At 35.5% G+C, this 21,805-nt stretch overlaps 2 long non-coding RNA genes across 2 annotated transcripts; both read right to left on the bottom strand.

Moving 5' to 3' along the window:
- Nucleotides 1-5,696: 5,696 nt before the first annotated feature.
- LOC113293183 lies at nucleotides 5,697-9,827 on the bottom strand. The gene is made up of 3 exons (XR_003332105.1): nucleotides 9,736-9,827; nucleotides 9,067-9,172; nucleotides 5,697-5,913 (listed from the first exon to the last, which is right to left on the bottom strand). It is a non-coding gene; the product is annotated as an uncharacterized LOC113293183 (long non-coding RNA).
- Nucleotides 9,828-17,430: 7,603 nt separating this feature from the next.
- LOC113293182 lies at nucleotides 17,431-21,541 on the bottom strand. The gene is made up of 3 exons (XR_003332104.1): nucleotides 21,466-21,541; nucleotides 20,797-20,902; nucleotides 17,431-17,647 (listed from the first exon to the last, which is right to left on the bottom strand). It is a non-coding gene; the product is annotated as an uncharacterized LOC113293182 (long non-coding RNA).
- Between the last annotated feature and the right edge of the window lie 264 nt (nucleotides 21,542-21,805).

The raw sequence follows: 21,805 nt of genomic DNA, 5'->3' as shown, positions 1-21,805 counted from the left end.
AAAAGGGAAACTGTTAATAGACTGCTACAGTAATACTAGGTGGGGAGGGGATTGCAATTATCAAGGGTAAAAGAGTAATATACTGGGTGGGGCTCGCAATTATCGAGGGTAAAAGAGTAAGATGGAATAATTATGGAGGGATAGGAATGTAAATGTACATAAAGTTAGGTTTATTCCCTAACGAATCCTAATTAAGCTAACGTTAAAAAAACGTTGGAAGGTTAATAACGTCAAATTAACGTTAGGGAAAAAAAATGTTGGAAATCCAGGCGTTAGAAAATCCTGGATTTCGTGTAGTGCTTGGTAATAAAGCATTCAATATTCCTCGTTAGATAAAAAACCTGATATAACCAAGCTAATATCTTTCAACCGTTAGATCGAACTTAGCTTGTTACACACAAATGAAATGTACCCTCATTTAGGTTTATGTAACCATACCCAAACGTGTACGTCCATGTTGGCTCAACAATGGGCAACCGAAGTTAGCCATATGATAGCTCTCATATCAACCACATTCATCTTATCTACAACTAGTTCAAATGACTCAAATGAAACTAGTTAAAGAGTCGTTCAATTGCTATATTCTCATAGAAGTATATAAGAACAAAATCGGTTTGATTCACTCGAATCAATTCATGAACATTATAGCCACGGTTTACAAAGATTGCATTCCTTATTATATAAATGTTTAAGTCCATGTACACAACTGATTTTAGAAAGTAACCCACTCAAGTACGAAAACGGGTACGCATACTTGAGTAGCCGGACTTGAGTTTTGTTACGCCAGTACGCGTACTGGTGAGCATACTTCAACAAATTCCAAACTCCAGCAGATTTTCACGGACGTGAACTTTCCGCCGATATGCGTACGTGTGCGTACTTGCCCAGACATCAGTAACCACCAGTACGCGTATGGGTACGCATACTTCAGGTTCCCGGTTTTGGACTTGTACACTAATGTGATTAACACACTATTCTTATATCAAACATGGTTACATGATTTAAAATCTTTATTTCAATCATTGAAACTTTCTTAGAGGACGTTATATAGTTGTTGTTGACAAACTATTTTTCGTCAAAACGATTTTCAAGTTATTAAAATTATCATAATGAAACATTCCAAGACAACACCAAATGATTTTATCACACAAACCATGTAAGATGTAACTCGGAAATTTTCATATGATCTTATTCGGGCTTTCGTCATGAATGTAAGATGAATTTGGCCGAAGCGAAAGCTTGCCAACACATATTACGAGAAATATATAAGCGAGATAAACTCAGCTCGAAATCTCAAATGTGTATAATAGAAAACTATATCGTAACACGACTTATGTGTCAATATAGAAGATAGAGTAGAAATAGACTTTCCAAGTGATAGATAAGTTTCAGTCTCCGCATACCTTTTGTTGATGAAGTTCCACAAGCTCCCCTTAGTAGTTCTTCTTCTTCAAGAGACGAACATCGTGAAGTCTAAAGCTCAACTACACAATCTATGTCCTAGTTCCGAGACATCTAAATAGGCTAGAAATCAAGACTCATAGTTTTGATCACTAACATTGGCAAACATGCTTGAGATAGCAATGCATGCGAGTTCGACCGAGCATTGCTCTAACAGTTTTTAGTGAGGAAATTTAATTCAACATGATTGTCATCCAAGGGGGAGTTATATCAATTTTTGTTATTTAGTGGATGCCAACATTTGATTAAACCAAAACAACTTAGTCATCTCCTAAGAATTTAGATTTCCTTCTCACAAGTACGATTTTTATTCACGTATGATAAGGTTTTCCTATCTTGACACTTTTTTGAAGAAACAACATCAACTATTTCTGCAAATCATCTCCAAGAAATTAGCAATCCAAGACACAGTTACTTACTGTATTGAAATAAACATGATGACTCGAGAACACAACTATTATAAGACTAACACAAAATAAGACTTCATCAACTGGCAGATTTCTCACCAAAGCATTGATATCTCCAGCATTCAAGAAGTTCGTTTATCGAAATTGGGAAGTGTCGACTCGAAGATTTGCAAACAAATATTTAAATTGTATTTTACTGGACTATCACGTTGTACTCTTTTTTCTTCGCCAAGGCTTTGTCCCACTAGGTTTTTCCTTGTCAAGGTTTTAATGAGGCAACATATGCATGTCCAATTATATTTAAGTTTTCTAATAATTGTACTCTTTTCCCTTCAATCAGGTTTTTCCCTTCGGATTTTCCTGATAAGGTTTTAATGAGGCAATTAGCTTAGATACATCGGTCATCTAGAGGGAGTGTTATAAACGACAATTTATTATATAGATGTCCACTTTAGTAGAACCCTATTACTTGGGAACCAAGTATGTAAACGCTATAAATAGGGTACTAAACCTTTGTATTACACACAGATGAATGAAATTTCTCTCCCTCTTTTTCCCCTTTATTTTGTGTCTTCTTCTCCATATTCTCTGTTTCTCATAATTGTATTCTTTTCCCCTCAATCAGGTTTTTTCCCTTCGAATTTTCCTGATAAGGTTTTAATGAGACAAATAGCTTAGATATAGTGGTCATCTAGGAGGAGTGTTATAAACTGCAGTTTATTATATAGATGTCCACTTTAGTGGAACCCTATTACTTGGGAACCAAGTATGTAAACGCTAAAAATAGGATACTAAAACTTTGTATTACACACCGATGAATGGAATTTTTCTCTCTCTTTTTCCCCTTTATTTTATGTCTCCTTCTCTATATTCTCTGTTTATAAAATGTTATCATGCACGTTGCTCTACTAGCTAATTTAATTATTTTTACAATGGATGTGTCTTTTGACTTTTAGAAAAACATTTTTTCTTTTCAATTTCCTCTTTCTCTTTATCTCATGATCTTTGTGTTATTGATGTTTGACTCATATGGTCAATACACAATGATATGTATAAGAAGATTAGAGTTTTATTTTATACTGAATAATATGTTTTAGTCATCTTCCTTGCAACAGTAAAAATCAAAATTTTGATTTGACATTATGATGTATTCGTGTCTGCTAAGTGTTTCTCAATGTGATTAGTTTTTCTCCTGCTGGGAGTACGTTGGTTCTCCAGCATGTCTGTGATGGACATGCTATACATATCATAGATCTAGACCTAGTGGCTACTTCATTTTGCTTAAGGTCTTAAAGAAAACGGTGGATGATGCATATAAGTTTTTAACACACAAAATCTCTCAGATTGACTTGCGCCACAACTGCTTTGTGTAAAGAAAATGATTGCTTAAACGTTTGCCAATAGCCGTGGATCTAAGCGCACGTGTGGAACTCTATAGTACGTACGCAAAGTTGTCGGTAACATAGGCAGAAAGTTTGTGAAAAAAATGTGTTGGTGGCTTGGTGCCTTTGTTTAGATTCAAATACAACACTGGTTTCACCGTCATACATACCATTAGTCCATTCCCATCCGAAATCATCCTTGTACGCAACCTTTATCACCATCAACACCTTTATCACTTTTATCGCAGATTGATTACCTTCACGGTAGTTATTCACATGCATGGTTGAAAAACCTACGTCCAATTTAATTGGTATCTTTGTCCATTGGAAAAAGATCATGTGATTTTTTTTATCCGGTTTATATCTACAATACAAAATAGAAGGGATTTTTGAGCTTGCACGGTCGGATAACATTTTAAGAGACAAACGTTGCATCCGACCATCCCAGTCTCATCCCAATCAAAGATATCCGACGGATGTAAGATTTGTAACCTCCTTCAGTTATAAATATACATTGATTAGATTTACTCATCATTATGATCATAAGAAAACATTAAATGTGACAAAAATAAATAAATAAAGACTTATTGTCAGTAATAAATTAGCCATCATTCATCAAACTATAAAGAAAGAACAACATTAGAATCTTTATCCACGTAAGAAAGAAAAAGAAAAATTCGTTTGGCAACCAGTTAAATATGATAAGGTACTATCAAGAGAAAATTCGAACAATAATGTGTATGCATGTTAATTCTAATAGAGTCTGATGTTGAGCAAATGTGTAAACTAACTGTGCTTCTGAAATAAAGGTGCACAAAGATTACAGTTGAGTACCTTTTTATGTTCCAGTGTCGATTTTTATTTGACAAACTCGTGTTTTCAATGTTTAGTGGAAACTTTTAGGTGTCATAATTACCGTGCAAGCATCCTAGAGTGCATGGGTTCATATTAAACCCGAAGGATTTTGTTAGTACTAGAATCCTAAACCTTGCCAAGTTCCGTATTTAAATTATATGGAGTAAATAAAACACAAATTATGTCCTATTCAAAGCTAAAATTAGGGTCTTCAAACAGAGGAGGATACATATGGTAGTTTATTTCCTGAACGTGCACCACCAACAATTTAAAAGACTGGGGTAATATAATACATACTTATACATTTATCACAGATCAAATCAAAGCAGTACCCAATTTATAATTATTTTGTGACAAATATCTATGATTTCATAACTAAAAGTTCTCATGGATCAAAATAAGTCTTATCATACCTTATAGTATTTATTTGAATCATTATGACCAAATATTATATCGTCTCATGACGTGCCGTTACGGTACGGGTTATTTCTAGTTTCTTTACAAGAAACCATCAGTTTAACCACAAAATGGATTCTCCCTATGCGATGTCTAATAGGACAATACTTTTTTTTCTTGCTCCGTTAATGCGACTTTCATGAATCGTACAAACGAGAACTGGTATTGCATTTTTCCATCAATTCTACGGAAGGAGATTTTAAAATTGGCATTTTAAGAAACTTAAGCCATTTTTTTTCCTCGTAGTTTAACGATAATCGTTTAGACAAACAAACTGTTACCAATCATGGTTTTTTTTTCTGCTAATAAAACATTGATTTCCATTTCTTACGGGAAACCATGGATTCCTTAACAAAGAAAATAATATCTTTATTTTCTTTAAAAGAATCATATAAGCCAATTAATTTGGTTTTTCCCATCGATCCTAAAAGGATATATAAAGTATCATTATTAAGATATTAACAATTGCGAACACCAATTGCTGAATTCCTGAGGGATGTTGTGCGAATTTTCTTCTTCCTAATATTAATCTCCTAAATTAAGACCGCACAACTTAATGTTGAAATACGGTAGGACATAAAAGATCATGTTTGTTAATTATATCAACGCCTGTCTGGGGCGTTAACTATATATACGCCTGGCGTGGGGCGTTAACAATATCAACGCCGGGCTGGGGCATTAACTATATATACGCCTGGCATGGGGCGTTAAGAATATCAACGCCGGGATGGGGCATTTGTATAATCTTCGTCTGAATGGGGCGTTAATTTTATGAACGCCTGACGTGGGGCGTAAACTTTAGCAACGTCCCAACGGGCGAACATTTTATCAACGCATGGACCGGGCGTAACTTATATACACGCCTCTTTATGGGGCGGTGACTTTACGTACGTTTCACAACAGGCGTAGATTATATACACGCCCGATGACAAACGGTGATTATACATCCGCTCCACTATATATAGTTTTGGTCTTGGTCCCAGACCAAATATGGTCTGGAATTTGATTTTGGTCCAGATTTTAGTCTTTACTCCGTCCCGTTGCGTCTCGTCCCTGGACCATAATTATAGGTTTGCTCGTCCACTGCAGTTGCTCCAACGGACGAAATCACGGAAAGAATCAAAGAGAGTAACATTTCTGGCCTTTGAGATCAATACAAGAGTTTGCTTGAGAATGTTGCATATCTTATTGGCTGACAAAGATGGTAAACTTCTTTACTCTTTCTACCTGATGTTAACCTGATGGTAACATTGTCGACAGTAATTCCTGGCAGATGCACTAGCAAATAGACCCAAATGCTTGAGTGTTGCACCAAGTGGCTTCTTCCAAGCTTCTTCATCTTCTTCGTTGTTCTGCACACAAGAGTAGCACTTACAAAAATGAACTTTGATATTATCTAACACCCATCTAGAGTCTTAAAAGTCATAATCACAGTCATAGTAAAAACATTCTGTTTCTAATTGTCCAAAAAAGTATGTGCTGCTGAGTGTAAACAAGGTTGGAGCTTCTTAACATAGATTTAGTTGGTACACTATTACGAAAGTTAAAAGTTAAAGCACTAAAAGAAAATTTAGCTCACAGTTCAGATTCACAAGTTCTAAGTAACAGTGCATTTCAGATTTTGATTCCTGAATTCTACATTATCTTGAGGCTACTAATTTTGATGCCTTAACCAATAACAGCTAATGCAGGGTCCTTCATTAGCTGGAAAGTATGAAATGGGTGCAAAATGTATATGCCAGGGCATGGTGAGAGACTCCAAAGCCTTGCGAATGACGCTGTAGACAAAGGGACATAAATTGTTGGCCAGTTTCGGCAATTTAAGTGAAGATGCAGCTGACCAGTTCTTTCCACCTACTATATTGGTAAATATAGACACACAATAAAATTAATGCGACAAGATGTAACTTCTCAAATTCAACAAAGTTAAATGAAGAGTACTGTAGTGCTGATTCCATTGCATAGACAATGACGATATATACCAAACAACATGCATTTCACAAACATTAAGATACACCTGTATTGTAAACGGCGAAGTTACAAGCTAAAGTGGCCTTTGCTACTAAAAGCGCCGATGCTGCAGTTCACGACACCTAAGACGGTGAGAGTTAGTTACTGGCAGTCAAGAGAACTAAGGTCAGTTGTGGGAGCGTTCATTAATTTTGTCATTTGCACCATCTCACGGAACCAAAATGGAGAGGAAGAGTTAAATATGGGCCATGTTAGTTCTGTAAGCTAGCACCTCTTATACAGTCACGGCAGAAATAAATAATTGAATCAAATGCATTTGCTTAGTCTCAAGCACGTGAGATAATTAATAGGTAAACAAGAAAGTTGGATGTGCCCCTTATATCACCAAAGTTCTGTGTGGTTTCAAGCACCCAAAGCATATTCCATATCTAATCTAAGAAAAGAAATGCTCATTTCTTTATTCAAGTTGGTGGTGATTTTACCATGAGAAGAATGTATCGAACAACAGGGACGGATCTATGTAGAGACTTGGGCTTAAGCCAGCCCAAAGTCCAAAAAAACATTACATTTTATAGGAATGATTTTTTAGGGACCATGATTTTTTAAAGGGGATCATGGTTTTATTAGACCACCTTCCTTATAGTTATATGAAGTGTCCTAAATATTGAAATGACTAAACTGTCTTTAACCTAATTTAATTTAAAACAAATCTAATAACCACCACCTTCTCCCACTACCACCGCCGATTACCACCACCACCTCCGATTATCACCACACCACCACAGATTACCACCACCACCACCTCTGATTATCACCCACCTCTGATTATCAGCACCACCAACCACTGATTACCACCACCACATTCGATTACCACCACCACCAACCACCACCATCTCTCTATATATAGCTTAATTTAAACATTAACAAAGATATTCTCACAAACCCATTACTTGTCATTCGTTTTTGGTTGAATAAATGAGAAGTAATCATCAAAATGAGTTGAAAATGGAAGTTGCAGAGAGGTTTAACGGAGGTTTTTTTTCAGAGAAAAGTTCGGTTACGTCGCAAAAAACAAGTCTCAGCCGAACTTTTAGTTCGGTTACGTCGCAAAACGTTCGGTTTCGTTGCAAAAAGTTCGGTTATCACGAATTAATTTTTTCTTAACAGAACTCAGAGTTTGGTTAATTCGCAAAAAATACTTTTAACCGAACTCCTTGTATTAGAACATCATAAGTCCATAAGTTCGGTTCCTTCGCACAATAAGGATATCACCGAACTTTAAGTTCGGTTGGTAGAGCAATTTGATATGTAACCGAACACACAAGATGTACCCAAATAAATAGTTAAGTTCAAAGTTCGGTTACCTACCATTTTATACTAGGTAACCGAATATAGCATTGTAACTTTGATTTTTTTTTTATCGGTAGTTCGGTCATATACACTTTTGGATTAAATTTTGCGAACTAACCGAACTTCTTACACTTGGAATAAATTTTTTTAACGTAAAGTTCGGTTGAACAGTTGGTTGGTATGAACTTTGCGTACCAACCGAACTATGTACAGTTGGTAAAATTTTATTTTCACGTAAAGTTCGGTTAGTTATTGTTTGCAACGCAACCGAACTTCTAGACCCTAAAGTTGGGTTACATTGCGGGCAAACCGAACATTACACTGTACGACCAAAACCTCCATTAACGAGCGAGTTCGGTAACCTGCCTATTTGGAAAACATAACCGAACTACACTTTCAGGTGTGTTCGGTTACATGTTCTTGACATATGGTAACCGAACTGGCCTAAATCTACAAAAAAAAATCAATTGTTTGAATGTTTGGAGCAATTAAACTAACATTATCTAAGTTTGAAGCATATCTGATAACCCAAATGCTCTTCCTCTGGTTGTGGTTGGAAAATCCATCGTTTTCATCTTGAGATTGAGTTTGGGGAAGAATACAATCACCATCTAAGAAATAACTCATACCCAGATCATTGTGAAGATTAACAAACACTCTAGGAGAGGAAGGAGATGAAGATTCAGATGTGCTATCATCAATTGAATCATCACTTGAATACTCAAGATTAGTGTACTCAAAAAAAATAATATTTTCCATGTTTTTCTTCTTCATCTTCTCTAAATTTACTCTCTCAATAATTCTACTTCTTTAGCTTAATCATTTCACTAATGATTTCACTAATCATTACCCAAAATAAATCAGGAGGGTAGTTTAGGTATTAATATAAATATCTAGATAAGGGGTCACATAGATTTACTTTTAAATGTCTTACTAACAATAGAATGGTCCCCAAAAAAAAAAATCATGGTCCCAAAAAATCGTTCTTTTGTAGTGTAATTGTGTTTGTTTATAACAAATCAAGCCCAAATATTAGGCCTAAGCCAACCCAAATCAAACCAGTTTGTTTTCAAGCCACCCCAATATTCATTTTCTCGTCCCGCCACTGCAATAGATGGTGTATATTTCATCCACATTCCAAGAGATGGTGAAATTGAAATCATCATTCCAAAAGATTTTTGTACCTTTAGACGGCAGCAGGACTCTAATGTTCCCGTTCTTCTCGATGGCTAGAATCCTTTCCAGAAACAGGAGATTTGGAATCACCAGTGAGCACCTTCCATCACTTTCCTGCAACGTTATGCAAACCTTAGTTTCACTCTTTGCTACCTCTATCTCCTAGGATTTATGTCTAAGAATGCACAAGAGAAAAAAGAAAGGTGGCTTGACATATCAGAAAGAATTGCATCTGCCAAAGACTTCATAAATTTCTTGTGTTATTCAGCTTTTATGCTGCACGTCAATTTCACTTCTGGCAGTGAGTTATGTTCTCAAAGATGTTCAAGGTTTCCTTGAAAAAACTCTCATAAATATGAATTTTGTTAATATACTTGAAGGCTTTTGGACCAAACTCTAATTTACTACCCAATTGCACAAGTATATCACTGATCACCCCACCAAAATTCTTATCTTTTCCCAATGTTAAGCCCCAATTTCCCCCAACAAGAATGGATGAAAATCTAATAAATCCAAAATCGAACATAACCATGCAAAGCTTAAGAAAAAACGAACCCAAATCTAGTAATCCAAAATGGCCACTAATTCCAATTATAATTTCAATCTAACCCAAATAAAAAAAACATTCAATTGCACCAACAGTAAAAAGAGAGGAGTTTTTGAGTCCAAACTCTTACCAGAATCACTTGGCATTCGGAGATAAATTTGGGTACAGAGATCAATTGAAGTAGCTAAAATAGATTCATAAACAACATCGTGTTAATATCTCCTCCACCCAGATTAGACTCGCCATAACCTGGCTAGCAAACTCGATTTAAGGAAGCTAGTAATAGATCATCTTCCCTATTTTCGCAGATAACTGTAACAAACACAAATAAACTTGTCAATCAAAAAGCCAAAATCGAAATCTAGGTCATCGATAAATAAAAAATTGTCAGGATGTTAGTCCTCAAGGGAGTCGGGGAATTTGAGTGTAGTTGGGTTTTTACCCGTTAGTCATGAGAGAGTATGAAAAAAGCTCTTAAACTCCATGTTAGTGGTAAAACCTAAAATACTAGGAATTTGATTGTTCTGGGGAGTTTTGAAGAGTTGATGGTGTATTTTTGTCTGTACACAAATCTCACAAAAGAGTAGAGATTTGGAAGGAGTTTGGTCAAAAAAAAATATATCTACATATAGGTGGAGGAGGAAACGCTTCTTCAGGTATGTTTTTTCATCTTGTCAGCTCCATTTTTCTTGTGGGATTTTGTCAATTAAGATTGACTCATTGCTTGGTGAGACCTACAAAGCATGCCTACCGGACGCCTTAAAATGAATGTAAAAGAGATTTAAATTTGAATGGTAATATGAACACAACATTCAAGGAATTGGAACATTCAAGTGCCTTTGGAATACGAGTCAGTAGAGTATAACAGACCAAGGAATTGGTAGGTACTGCACAACATATTGTGGATTTTCTTTTCTTGTTGGTAGTTTAATCCCGTTAGATAGTGTAGTTAACTGTCTCTTTTGCATCCACCCCCATTCCTTATCTCTTTAGATTCCAGACATCATAGACAGAGACTAGGAGATGTATCCAAGAGATATCCACAAGTGAAGTGCTTGTTACGAAAAATGTAAATTTTATAAATAAAATATGCTTGTGTTTTATCAGATATGTGCCCAGTTTCTTTCATTAGATTACATTCATCTTGTATGATCGATTCCGGACTGCTGACCATTAGATGTGCATACTGTGCATGGTTCACTGCTATACATTTTTCTTATTTCTGGTGATATCCTTTTAGTGAAATTTTTCTGTATTTCAACTTGTCATTAACAGTTTCAGTATTTATTCGAAGCAATATTGTTGGGACAAAATCAAAAATGTTTATGGTCAATATGGCTTAGTTCATATTTCCATGTGAAAGAATTGTACGTAGACCGTTAAAAATGAAAAAAAAAGAAAAAAAATCATCTCGTTGCACAACAATAACATATCATTGATAAAGTGATAGGATCATTTTTTTTTATTAAAGATCATTTTTACTTGTAAATGAGGATTTGTTGTTTCTTTTATTTATTAAAGAAAATGAGTTAGGAATGAACTCTCTCAAACTCTCCCAAACTCTCTCAAACTCCCTCTAATAAACTCTCTCAAACTCCCTACACTCCTCCAAACTCCCTGAACTCAAAAACACCAAACTCTCTCAAACTCCCAATACTTTTTCAAACTCTCTCAAAATCTCAAGATTCAAAATACAGTCAACTCTCCCGAGGACTAACCCCCTGGTAATGAGATTAAATGGAAACCCGAAAAAGGGTTTTGAGGTAACATAGGAATGATTCGAATATCACATCTGATGGTGCGACTACAGAGAGAAGAAAGTGAAGCAGAAGAGGAGAATAACCCAAAAAGTTCAACATTTAGGGGAAATCAATCATCATCTTCTTCAATTATAAAAACCCATCGACTCAAATCATTCATAATCATCTTCAATTGCATGAAATTAATTAGGAGAAAAAAATTGTGAGTTCTGAGATTTTTTTGTTCAGAAACACTTTTAATGGAAGAAACGATGTTGTTTGAGAACTGAGAAAAGAATGACTAGACTTAGCAAATTTCCTCTCTCATGTTTTTAATAATTTTGATGTTTTGTTTTCTGTTTTCTGATTTTGATAATTAAAGTGAAGAGTTGTATTAAAAAAGAAATCGTTAAGATTAAAAAGGGAAACTGTTAATAGACTGCTACAGTAATACTAGGTGGGAGGGGATTGCAATTATCAAGGGTAAAAGAGTAATATACTGGGTGGGGCTCGCAATTATCGAGGGTAAAAGAGTAAGATGGAATAATTATGGAGGGATAGGAATGTAAATGTACATAAAGTTAGGTTTATTCCCTAACGAATCCTAATTAAGCTAACGTTAAAAAACGTTGGAAGGTTAATAACGTCAAATTAACGTTAGGGAAAAAAAATGTTGGAAATCCAGGCGTTAGAAAATCCTGGATTTCGTGTAGTGCTTGGTAATAAAGCATTCAATATTCCTCGTTAGATAAAAAACCTGATATAACCAAGCTAATATCTTTCAACCGTTAGATCGAACTTAGCTTGTTACACACAAATGAAATGTACCCTCATTTAGGTTTATGTAACCATACCCAAACGTGTACGTCCATGTTGGCTCAACAATGGGCAACCGAAGTTAGCCATATGATAGCTCTCATATCAACCACATTCATCTTATCTACAACTAGTTCAAATGACTCAAATGAAACTAGTTAAAGAGTCGTTCAATTGCTATATTCTCATAGAAGTATATAAGAACAAAATCGGTTTGATTCACTCGAATCAATTCATGAACATTATAGCCACGGTTTACAAAGATTGCATTCCTTATTATATAAATGTTTAAGTCCATGTACACAACTGATTTTAGAAAGTAACCCACTCAAGTACGAAAACGGGTACGCATACTTGAGTAGCCGGACTTGAGTTTTGTTACGCCAGTACGCGTACTGGTGAGCATACTTCAACAAATTCCAAACTCCAGCAGATTTTCACGGACGTGAACTTTCCGCCGATATGCGTACGTGTGCGTACTTGCCCAGACATCAGTAACCACCAGTACGCGTATGGGTACGCATACTTCAGGTTCCCGGTTTTGGACTTGTACACTAATGTGATTAACACACTATTCTTATATCAAACATGGTTACATGATTTAAAATCTTTATTTCAATCATTGAAACTTTCTTAGAGGACGTTATATAGTTGTTGTTGACAAACTATTTTCGTCAAAACGATTTTCAAGTTATTAAAATTATCATAATGAAACATTCCAAGACAACACCAAATGATTTTATCACACAAACCATGTAAGATGTAACTCGGAAATTTTCATATGATCTTATTCGGGCTTTCGTCATGAATGTAAGATGAATTTGGCCGAAGCGAAAGCTTGCCAACACATATTACGAGAAATATATAAGCGAGATAAACTCAGCTCGAAATCTCAAATGTGTATAATAGAAAACTATATCGTAACACGACTTATGTGTCAATATAGAAGATAGAGTAGAAATAGACTTTCCAAGTGATAGATAAGTTTCAGTCTCCGCATACCTTTTGTTGATGAAGTTCCACAAGCTCCCCTTAGTAGTTCTTCTTCTTCAAGAGACGAACATCGTGAAGTCTAAAGCTCAACTACACAATCTATGTCCTAGTTCCGAGACATCTAAATAGGCTAGAAATCAAGACTCATAGTTTTGATCACTAACATTGGCAAACATGCTTGAGATAGCAATGCATGCGAGTTCGACCGAGCATTGCTCTAACAGTTTTTAGTGAGGAAATTTAATTCAACATGATTGTCATCCAAGGGGGAGTTATATCAATTTTTGTTATTTAGTGGATGCCAACATTTGATTAAACCAAAACAACTTAGTCATCTCCTAAGAATTTAGATTTCCTTCTCACAAGTACGATTTTTATTCACGTATGATAAGGTTTTCCTATCTTGACACTTTTTTGAAGAAACAACATCAACTATTTCTGCAAATCATCTCCAAGAAATTAGCAATCCAAGACACAGTTACTTACTGTATTGAAATAAACATGATGACTCGAGAACACAACTATTATAAGACTAACACAAAATAAGACTTCATCAACTGGCAGATTTCTCACCAAAGCATTGATATCTCCAGCATTCAAGAAGTTCGTTTATCGAAATTGGGAAGTGTCGACTCGAAGATTGCAAACAAATATTTAAATTGTATTTTACTGGACTATCACGTTGTACTCTTTTTTCTTCGCCAAGGCTTTGTCCCACTAGGTTTTTCCTTGTCAAGGTTTTAATGAGGCAACATATGCATGTCCAATTATATTTAAGTTTTCTAATAATTGTACTCTTTTCCCTTCAATCAGGTTTTTCCCTTCGGATTTTCCTGATAAGGTTTTAATGAGGCAATTAGCTTAGATACATCGGTCATCTAGAGGGAGTGTTATAAACGACAATTTATTATATAGATGTCCACTTTAGTAGAACCCTATTACTTGGGAACCAAGTATGTAAACGCTATAAATAGGGTACTAAACCTTTGTATTACACACAGATGAATGAAATTTCTCTCCCTCTTTTTCCCCTTTATTTTGTGTCTTCTTCTCCATATTCTCTGTTTCTCATAATTGTATTCTTTTCCCCTCAATCAGGTTTTTCCCTTCGAATTTTCCTGATAAGGTTTTAATGAGACAATAGCTTAGATATAGTGGTCATCTAGGAGGAGTGTTATAAACTGCAGTTTATTATATAGATGTCCACTTAGTGGAACCCTATTACTTGGGAACCAAGTATGTAAACGCTAAAAAATAGGATACTAAAACTTTGTATTACACACCGATGAATGGAATTTTTTCTCTCTTTTTCCCCTTTATTTTATGTCTCCTTCTCTATATTCTCGTTTATAAAATGTTATCATGCACGTTGATCTACTAGCTAATTTAATTATTTTTACAATGGATGTGTCTTTTGACTTTTAGAAAAACATTTTTTCTTTTCAATTTCCTCTTTCTCTTTATCTCATGATCTTTGTGTTATTGATGTTTGACTCATATGGTCAATACACAATGATATGTATAAGAAGATTAGAGTTTTATTTTATACTGAATAATATGTTTTAGTCATCTTCCTTGCAACAGTAAAAATCAAAATTTTGATTTGACATTATGATGTATTCGTGTCTGCTAAGTGTTTCTCAATGTGATTAGTTTTTCTCCTGCTGGGAGTACGTTGGTTCTCCAGCATGTCTGTGATGGACATGCTATACATATCATAGATCTAGACCTAGTGGCTACTTCATTTTGCTTAAGGTCTTAAAGAAAACGGTGGATGATGCATATAAGTTTTTAACACACAAATCTCTCAGATTGACTTGCGCCACAACTGCTTTGTGTAAAGAAAATGATTGCTTAAACGTTTGCCAATAGCCGTGGATCTAAGCGCACGTGTGGAACTCTATAGTACGTACGCAAAGTTGTCGGTAACATAGGCAGAAAGTTTGTGAAAAAAATGTGTTGGTGGCTTGGTGCCTTTGTTTAGATTCAAATACAACACTGGTTTCACCGTCATACATACCATTAGTCCATTCCCATCCGAAATCATCCTTGTACGCAACCTTTATCACCATCAACACCTTTATCACTTTTATCGCAGATTGATTACCTTCACGGTAGTTATTCACATGCATGGTTGAAAAACCTACGTCCAATTTAATTGGTATCTTTGTCCATTGGAAAAAGATCATGTGATTTTTTTTATCCGGTTTATATCTACAATACAAAATAGAAGGGATTTTTGAGCTTGCACGGTCGGATAACATTTTAAGAGACAAACGTTGCTCCGACCATCCAGTCTCATCCATCAAAGATATCCGACGGATGTAAGATTTGTAACCTCCTTCAGTTAAATATACATTGATTAGATTTATCTCTATGATCATAAGAAAACATTAATGTGACAAAAATAAATAAATAAAGACTTATTGTCAGTAATAATTAGCCATCATTCATCAAACTATAAAGAAAGAACAACATTAGAATCTTTATCCACGTAAGAAAGAAAAAGAAAAATTCGTTTGGCAACCAGTTAAATATGATAAGGTACTATCAAGAGAAAATTCGAACAATAATGTGTATGCATGTTAATTCTAATAGAGTCTGATGTTGAGCAAATGTGTAAACTAACTGTGCTTCTGAAATAAAGGTGCACAAAGATTACAGTTGAGTACCTTTTTATGTTCCAGTGTCGATTTTTATTTGACAAACTCGTGTTTTCAATGTTTAGTGGAAACTTTTAGGTGTCATAATTACCGTGCAAGCATCCTAGAGTGCATGGGTTCATATTAAACCCGAAGGATTTTGTTAGTACTAGAATCCTAAACCTTGCCAAGTTCCGTATTTAAATTATATGGAGTAAATAAAACACAAATTATGTCCTATTCAAAGCTAAAATTAGGGTCTTCAAACAGAGGAGGATACATATGGTAGTTTATTTCCTGAACGTGCACCACCAACAATTTAAAAGACTGGGGTAATATAATACATACTTATACATTTATCACAGATCAAATCAAAGCAGTACCCAATTTATAATATTTTGTGACAAATATCTATGATTTCATAACTAAAAGTTCTCATGGATCAAAATAAGTCTTATCATACCTTATAGTATTTATTTGAATCATTATGACCAAATATTATATCGTCTCATGACGTGCCGTTACGGTACGGGTTATTTCTAGTTTCTTTACAAGAAACCATCAGTTTAACCACAAAATGGATTCTCCCTATGCGATGTCTAATAGGACAATACTTTTTTTTCTTGCTCCGTTAATGCGACTTTCATGAATCGTACAAACGAGAACTGGTATTGCATTTTTCCATCAATTCTACGGAAGGGATTTTAAAATTGGCATTTTAAGAAACTTAAGCCATTTTTTTTCCTCGTAGTTTAACGATAATCGTTTAGACAAACAAACTGTTACCAATCATGGTTTTTTTTTCTGCTAAAACATTGATTTCCATTTCTTACGGGAAACCATGGATTCCTTAACAAAGAAAATAATATCTTTATTTTCTTTAAAAGAATCATATAAGCCAATTAATTTGGTTTTTCCCATCGATCCTAAAAGGATATATAAAGTATCATTATTAAGATATTAACAATTGCGAACACCAATTGCTGAATTCCTGAGGGATGTTGTGCGAATTTTCTTCTTCCTAATATTAATCTCCTAAATTAAGACCGCACAACTTAATGTTGAAATACGGTAGGACATAAAAGATCATGTTTGTTAATTATATCAACGCCTGTCTGGGGCGTTAACTATATATACGCCTGGCGTGGGGCGTTAACAATATCAACGCCGGGCTGGGGCATTAACTATATACGCCTGGCATGGGGCGTTAAGAATATCAACGCCGGGATGGGGCATTTGTATAATCTTCGTCTGAATGGGGCGTTAATTTTATGAACGCCTGACGTGGGGCGTAAACTTTAGCAACGTCCCAACGGGCGAACATTTTATCAACGCATGGACCGGGCGTAACTTATATACACGCCTCTTTATGGGGCGGTGACTTTACGTACGTTTCACAACAGGCGTAGATTATATACACGCCCGATGACAAACGGTGATTATACATCCGCTCCACTATATATAGTTTTGGTCTTGGTCCCAGACCAAATATGGTCTGGAATTTGATTTTGGTCCAGATTTTAGTCTTTACTCCGTCCCGTTGCGTCTCGTCCCTGGACCATAATTATAGGTTTGCTCGTCCACTGCAGTTGCTCCAACGGACGAAATCACGGAAAGAATCAAAGAGAGTAACATTTCTGGCCTTTGAGATCAATACAAGAGTTTGCTTGAGAATGTTGCATATCTTATTGGCTGACAAAGATGGTAAACTTCTTTACTCTTTCTACCTGATGTTAACCTGATGGTAACATTGTCGACAGTAATTCCTGGCAGATGCACTAGCAAATAGACCCAAATGCTTGAGTGTTGCACCAAGTGGCTTCTTCCAAGCTTCTTCATCTTCTTCGTTGTTCTGCACACAAGAGTAGCACTTACAAAAATGAACTTTGATATTATCTAACACCCATCTAGAGTCTTAAAAGTCATAATCACAGTCATAGTAAAAACATTCTGTTTCTAATTGTCCAAAAAGTATGTGCTGCTGAGTGTAAACAAGGTTGGAGCTTCTTAACATAGATTTAGTTGGTACACTATTACGAAAGTTAAAAGTTAAAGCACTAAAAGAAAATTTAGCTCACAGTTCAGATTCACAAGTTCTAAGTAACAGTGCATTTCAGATTTTGATTCCTGAATTCTACATTATCTTGAGGCTACTAATTTTGATGCCTTAACCAATAACAGCTAATGCAGGGTCCTTCATTAGCTGGAAAGTATGAAATGGGTGCAAAATGTATATGCCAGGGCATGGTGAGAGACTCCAAAGCCTTGCGAATGACGCTGTAGACAAAGGGACATAAATTGTTGGCCAGTTTCGGCAATTTAAGTGAAGATGCAGCTGACCAGTTCTTTCCACCTATATTGGTAAATATAGACACACAATAAAATTAATGCGACAAGATGTAACTTCTCAAATTCAACAAAGTTAAATGAAGAGTACTGTAGTGCTGATTCCATTGCATAGACAATGACGATATATACCAAACAACATGCATTTCACAAACATTAAGATACACCTGTATTGTAAACGGCGAAGTTACAAGCTAAAGTGGCCTTTGCTACTAAAAGCGCCGATGCTGCAGTTCACGACACCTAAGACGGTGAGAGTTAGTTACTGGCAGTCAAGAGAACTAAGGTCAGTTGTGGGAGCGTTCATTAATTTTGTCATTTGCACCACCCATCTCACGGAACCAAAATGGAGAGGAAGAGTTAAATATGGGCCATGTTAGTTCTGTAAGCTAGCACCTCTTATACAGTCACGGCAGAAAAAATAATTGAATCAAATGCATTTGCTTAGTCTCAAGCACGTGAGATAATTAATAGGTAAACAAGAAAGTTGGATGTGCCCCTTATATCACCAAAGTTCTGTGTGGTTTCAAGCACCCAAAGCATATTCCATATCTAATCTAAGAAAAGAAATGCTCATTTCTTTATTCAAGTTGGTGGTGATTTTACCATGAGAAGAATGTATCGAACAACAGGGACGGATCTATGTAGAGACTTGGGCTTAAGCCAGCCCAAAGTCCAAAAAAACATTACATTTTATAGGAATGATTTTTTAGGGACCATGATTTTTTAAAGGGGATCATGGTTTTATTAGACCACCTTCCTTATAGTTATATGAAGTGTCCTAAATATTGAAATGACTAAACTGTCTTTAACCTAATTTAATTTAAAACAAATCTAATAACCACCACCTTCTCCCACTACCACCGCCGATTACCACCACCACCTCCGATTATCACCACCAACCACAGATTACCACCACCACCACCTCTGATTATCACCCACCTCTGATTATCAGCACCACCAACCACTGATTACCACCACCACATTCGATTACCACCACCACCAACCACCACCATCTCTCTATATATAGCTTAATTTAAACATTAACAAAGATATTCTCACAAACCCATTACTTGTCATTCGTTTTTGGTTGAATAAATGAGAAGTAATCATCAAAATGAGTTGAAAATGGAAGTTGCAGAGAGGTTTAACGGAGGTTTTTTTTCAGAGAAAAGTTCGGTTACGTCGCAAAAAACAAGTCTCAGCCGAACTTTTAGTTCGGTTACGTCGCAAAACGTTCGGTTTCGTTGCAAAAAGTTCGGTTATCACGAATTAATTTTTTCTTAACAGAACTCAGAGTTTGGTTAATTCGCAAAAAATACTTTTAACCGAACTCCTTGTATTAGAACATCATAAGTCCATAAGTTCGGTTCCTTCGCACAATAAGGATATCACCGAACTTTAAGTTCGGTTGGTAGAGCAATTTGATATGTAACCGAACACACAAGATGTACCCAAATAAATAGTTAAGTTCAAAGTTCGGTTACCTACCATTTTATACTAGGTAACCGAATATAGCATTGTAACTTTGATTTTTTTTTTATCGGTAGTTCGGTCATATACACTTTTGGATTAAATTTTGCGAACTAACCGAACTTCTTACACTTGGAATAAATTTTTTTAACGTAAAGTTCGGTTGAACAGTTGGTTGGTATGAACTTTGCGTACCAACCGAACTATGTACAGTTGGTAAAATTTTATTTTCACGTAAAGTTCGGTTAGTTATTGTTTGCAACGCAACCGAACTTCTAGACCCTAAAGTTGGGTTACATTGCGGGCAAACCGAACATTACACTGTACGACCAAAACCTCCATTAACGAGCGAGTTCGGTAACCTGCCTATTTGGAAAACATAACCGAACTACACTTTCAGGTGTGTTCGGTTACATGTTCTTGACATATGGTAACCGAACTGGCCTAAATCTACAAAAAAAAATCAATTGTTTGAATGTTTGGAGCAATTAAACTAACATTATCTAAGTTTGAAGCATATCTGATAACCCAAATGCTCTTCCTCTGGTTGTGGTTGGAAAATCCATCGTTTCATCTTGAGATTGAGTTTGGGGAAGAATACAATCACCATCTAAGAAATAACTCATACCCAGATCATTGTGAAGATTAACAAACACTCTAGGAGAGGAAGGAGATGAAGATTCAGATGTGCTATCATCAATTGAATCATCACTTGAATACTCAAGATTAGTGTACTCAAAAAAAATAATATTTTCCATGTTTTTCTTCTTCATCTTCTCTAAATTTACTCTCTCAATAATTCTACTTCTTTAGCTTAATCATTTCACTAATGATTTCACTAATCATTACCCAAAATAAATCAGGAGGGTAGTTTAGGTATTAATATAAATATCTAGATAAGGGGTCACATAGATTTACTTTTAAATGTCTTACTAACAATAGAATGGTCCCCAAAAAAAAAATCATGGTCCCAAAAAATCGTTCTTTTGTAGTGTAATTGTGTTTGTTTATAACAAATCAAGCCCAAATATTAGGCCTAAGCCAACCCAAATCAAACCAGTTTGTTTTCAAGCCACCCCAATATTCATTTTCTCGTCCCGCCACTGCAATAGATGGTGTATATTTCATCCACATTCCAAGAGATGGTGAAATTGAAATCATCATTCCAAAAGATTTTTGTACCTTTAGACGGCAGCAGGACTCTAATGTTCCCGTTCTTCTCGATGGCTAGAATCCTTTCCAGAAACAGGAGATTTGGAATCACCAGTGAGCACCTTCCATCACTTTCCTGCAACGTTATGCAAACCTTAGTTTCACTCTTTGCTACCTCTATCTCCTAGGATTTATGTCTAAGAATGCACAAGAGAAAAAAGAAAGGTGGCTTGACATATCAGAAAGAATTGCATCTGCCAAAGACTTCATAAATTTCTTGTGTTATTCAGCTTTTATGCTGCACGTCAATTTCACTTCTGGCAGTGAGTTATGTTCTCAAAGATGTTCAAGGTTTCCTTGAAAAAACTCTCATAAATATGAATTTTGTTAATATACTTGAAGGCTTTTGGACCAAACTCTAATTTACTACCCAATTGCACAAGTATATCACTGATCACCCCACCAAAATTCTTATCTTTTCCCAATGTTAAGCCCCAATTTCCCCCAACAGAATGGATGAAAATCTAATAAATCCAAAATCGAACATAACCATGCAAAGCTTAAGACAAAAACGAACCCAAATCTAGTAATCCAAAATGGCCACTAATTCCAATTATAATTTCAATCTAACCCAAATAAAAAAAACATTCAATTGCACCAACAGTAAAAAGAGAGGAGTTTTTGAGTCCAAACTCTTACCAGAATCACTTGGCATTCGGAGATAAATTTGGGTACAGAGATCAATTGAAGTAGCTAAAATAGATTCATAAACAACATGTGTTAATATCTCCTCCACCAGATTAGACTCGCCATAACCTGGCTAGCAAACTCGATTTAAGGAAGCTAGTAATAGATCATTCCCTATTTTCGCAGATAACTGTAACAAACACAAATAAACTTGTCAATCAAAAAGCCAAAATCGAAATCTAGGTCATCGATAAATAAGAAAATTGTCAGGATGTTAGTCCTCAAGGGAGTCGGGGAATTTGAGTGTTGGGTTTTACCCGTTAGTCATGAGAGAGTATGAAAAAAGCTCTTA

Source organism: Papaver somniferum, chromosome 7, assembly GCF_003573695.1.
Source record: "Papaver somniferum cultivar HN1 chromosome 7, ASM357369v1, whole genome shotgun sequence".
In the NCBI taxonomy this organism is placed as follows: domain Eukaryota; kingdom Viridiplantae; phylum Streptophyta; class Magnoliopsida; order Ranunculales; family Papaveraceae; genus Papaver; species Papaver somniferum.
The sequence above is the reverse complement of the archived record's forward strand: the minus strand, read 5'-3'. Positions and strand labels throughout refer to the sequence as shown.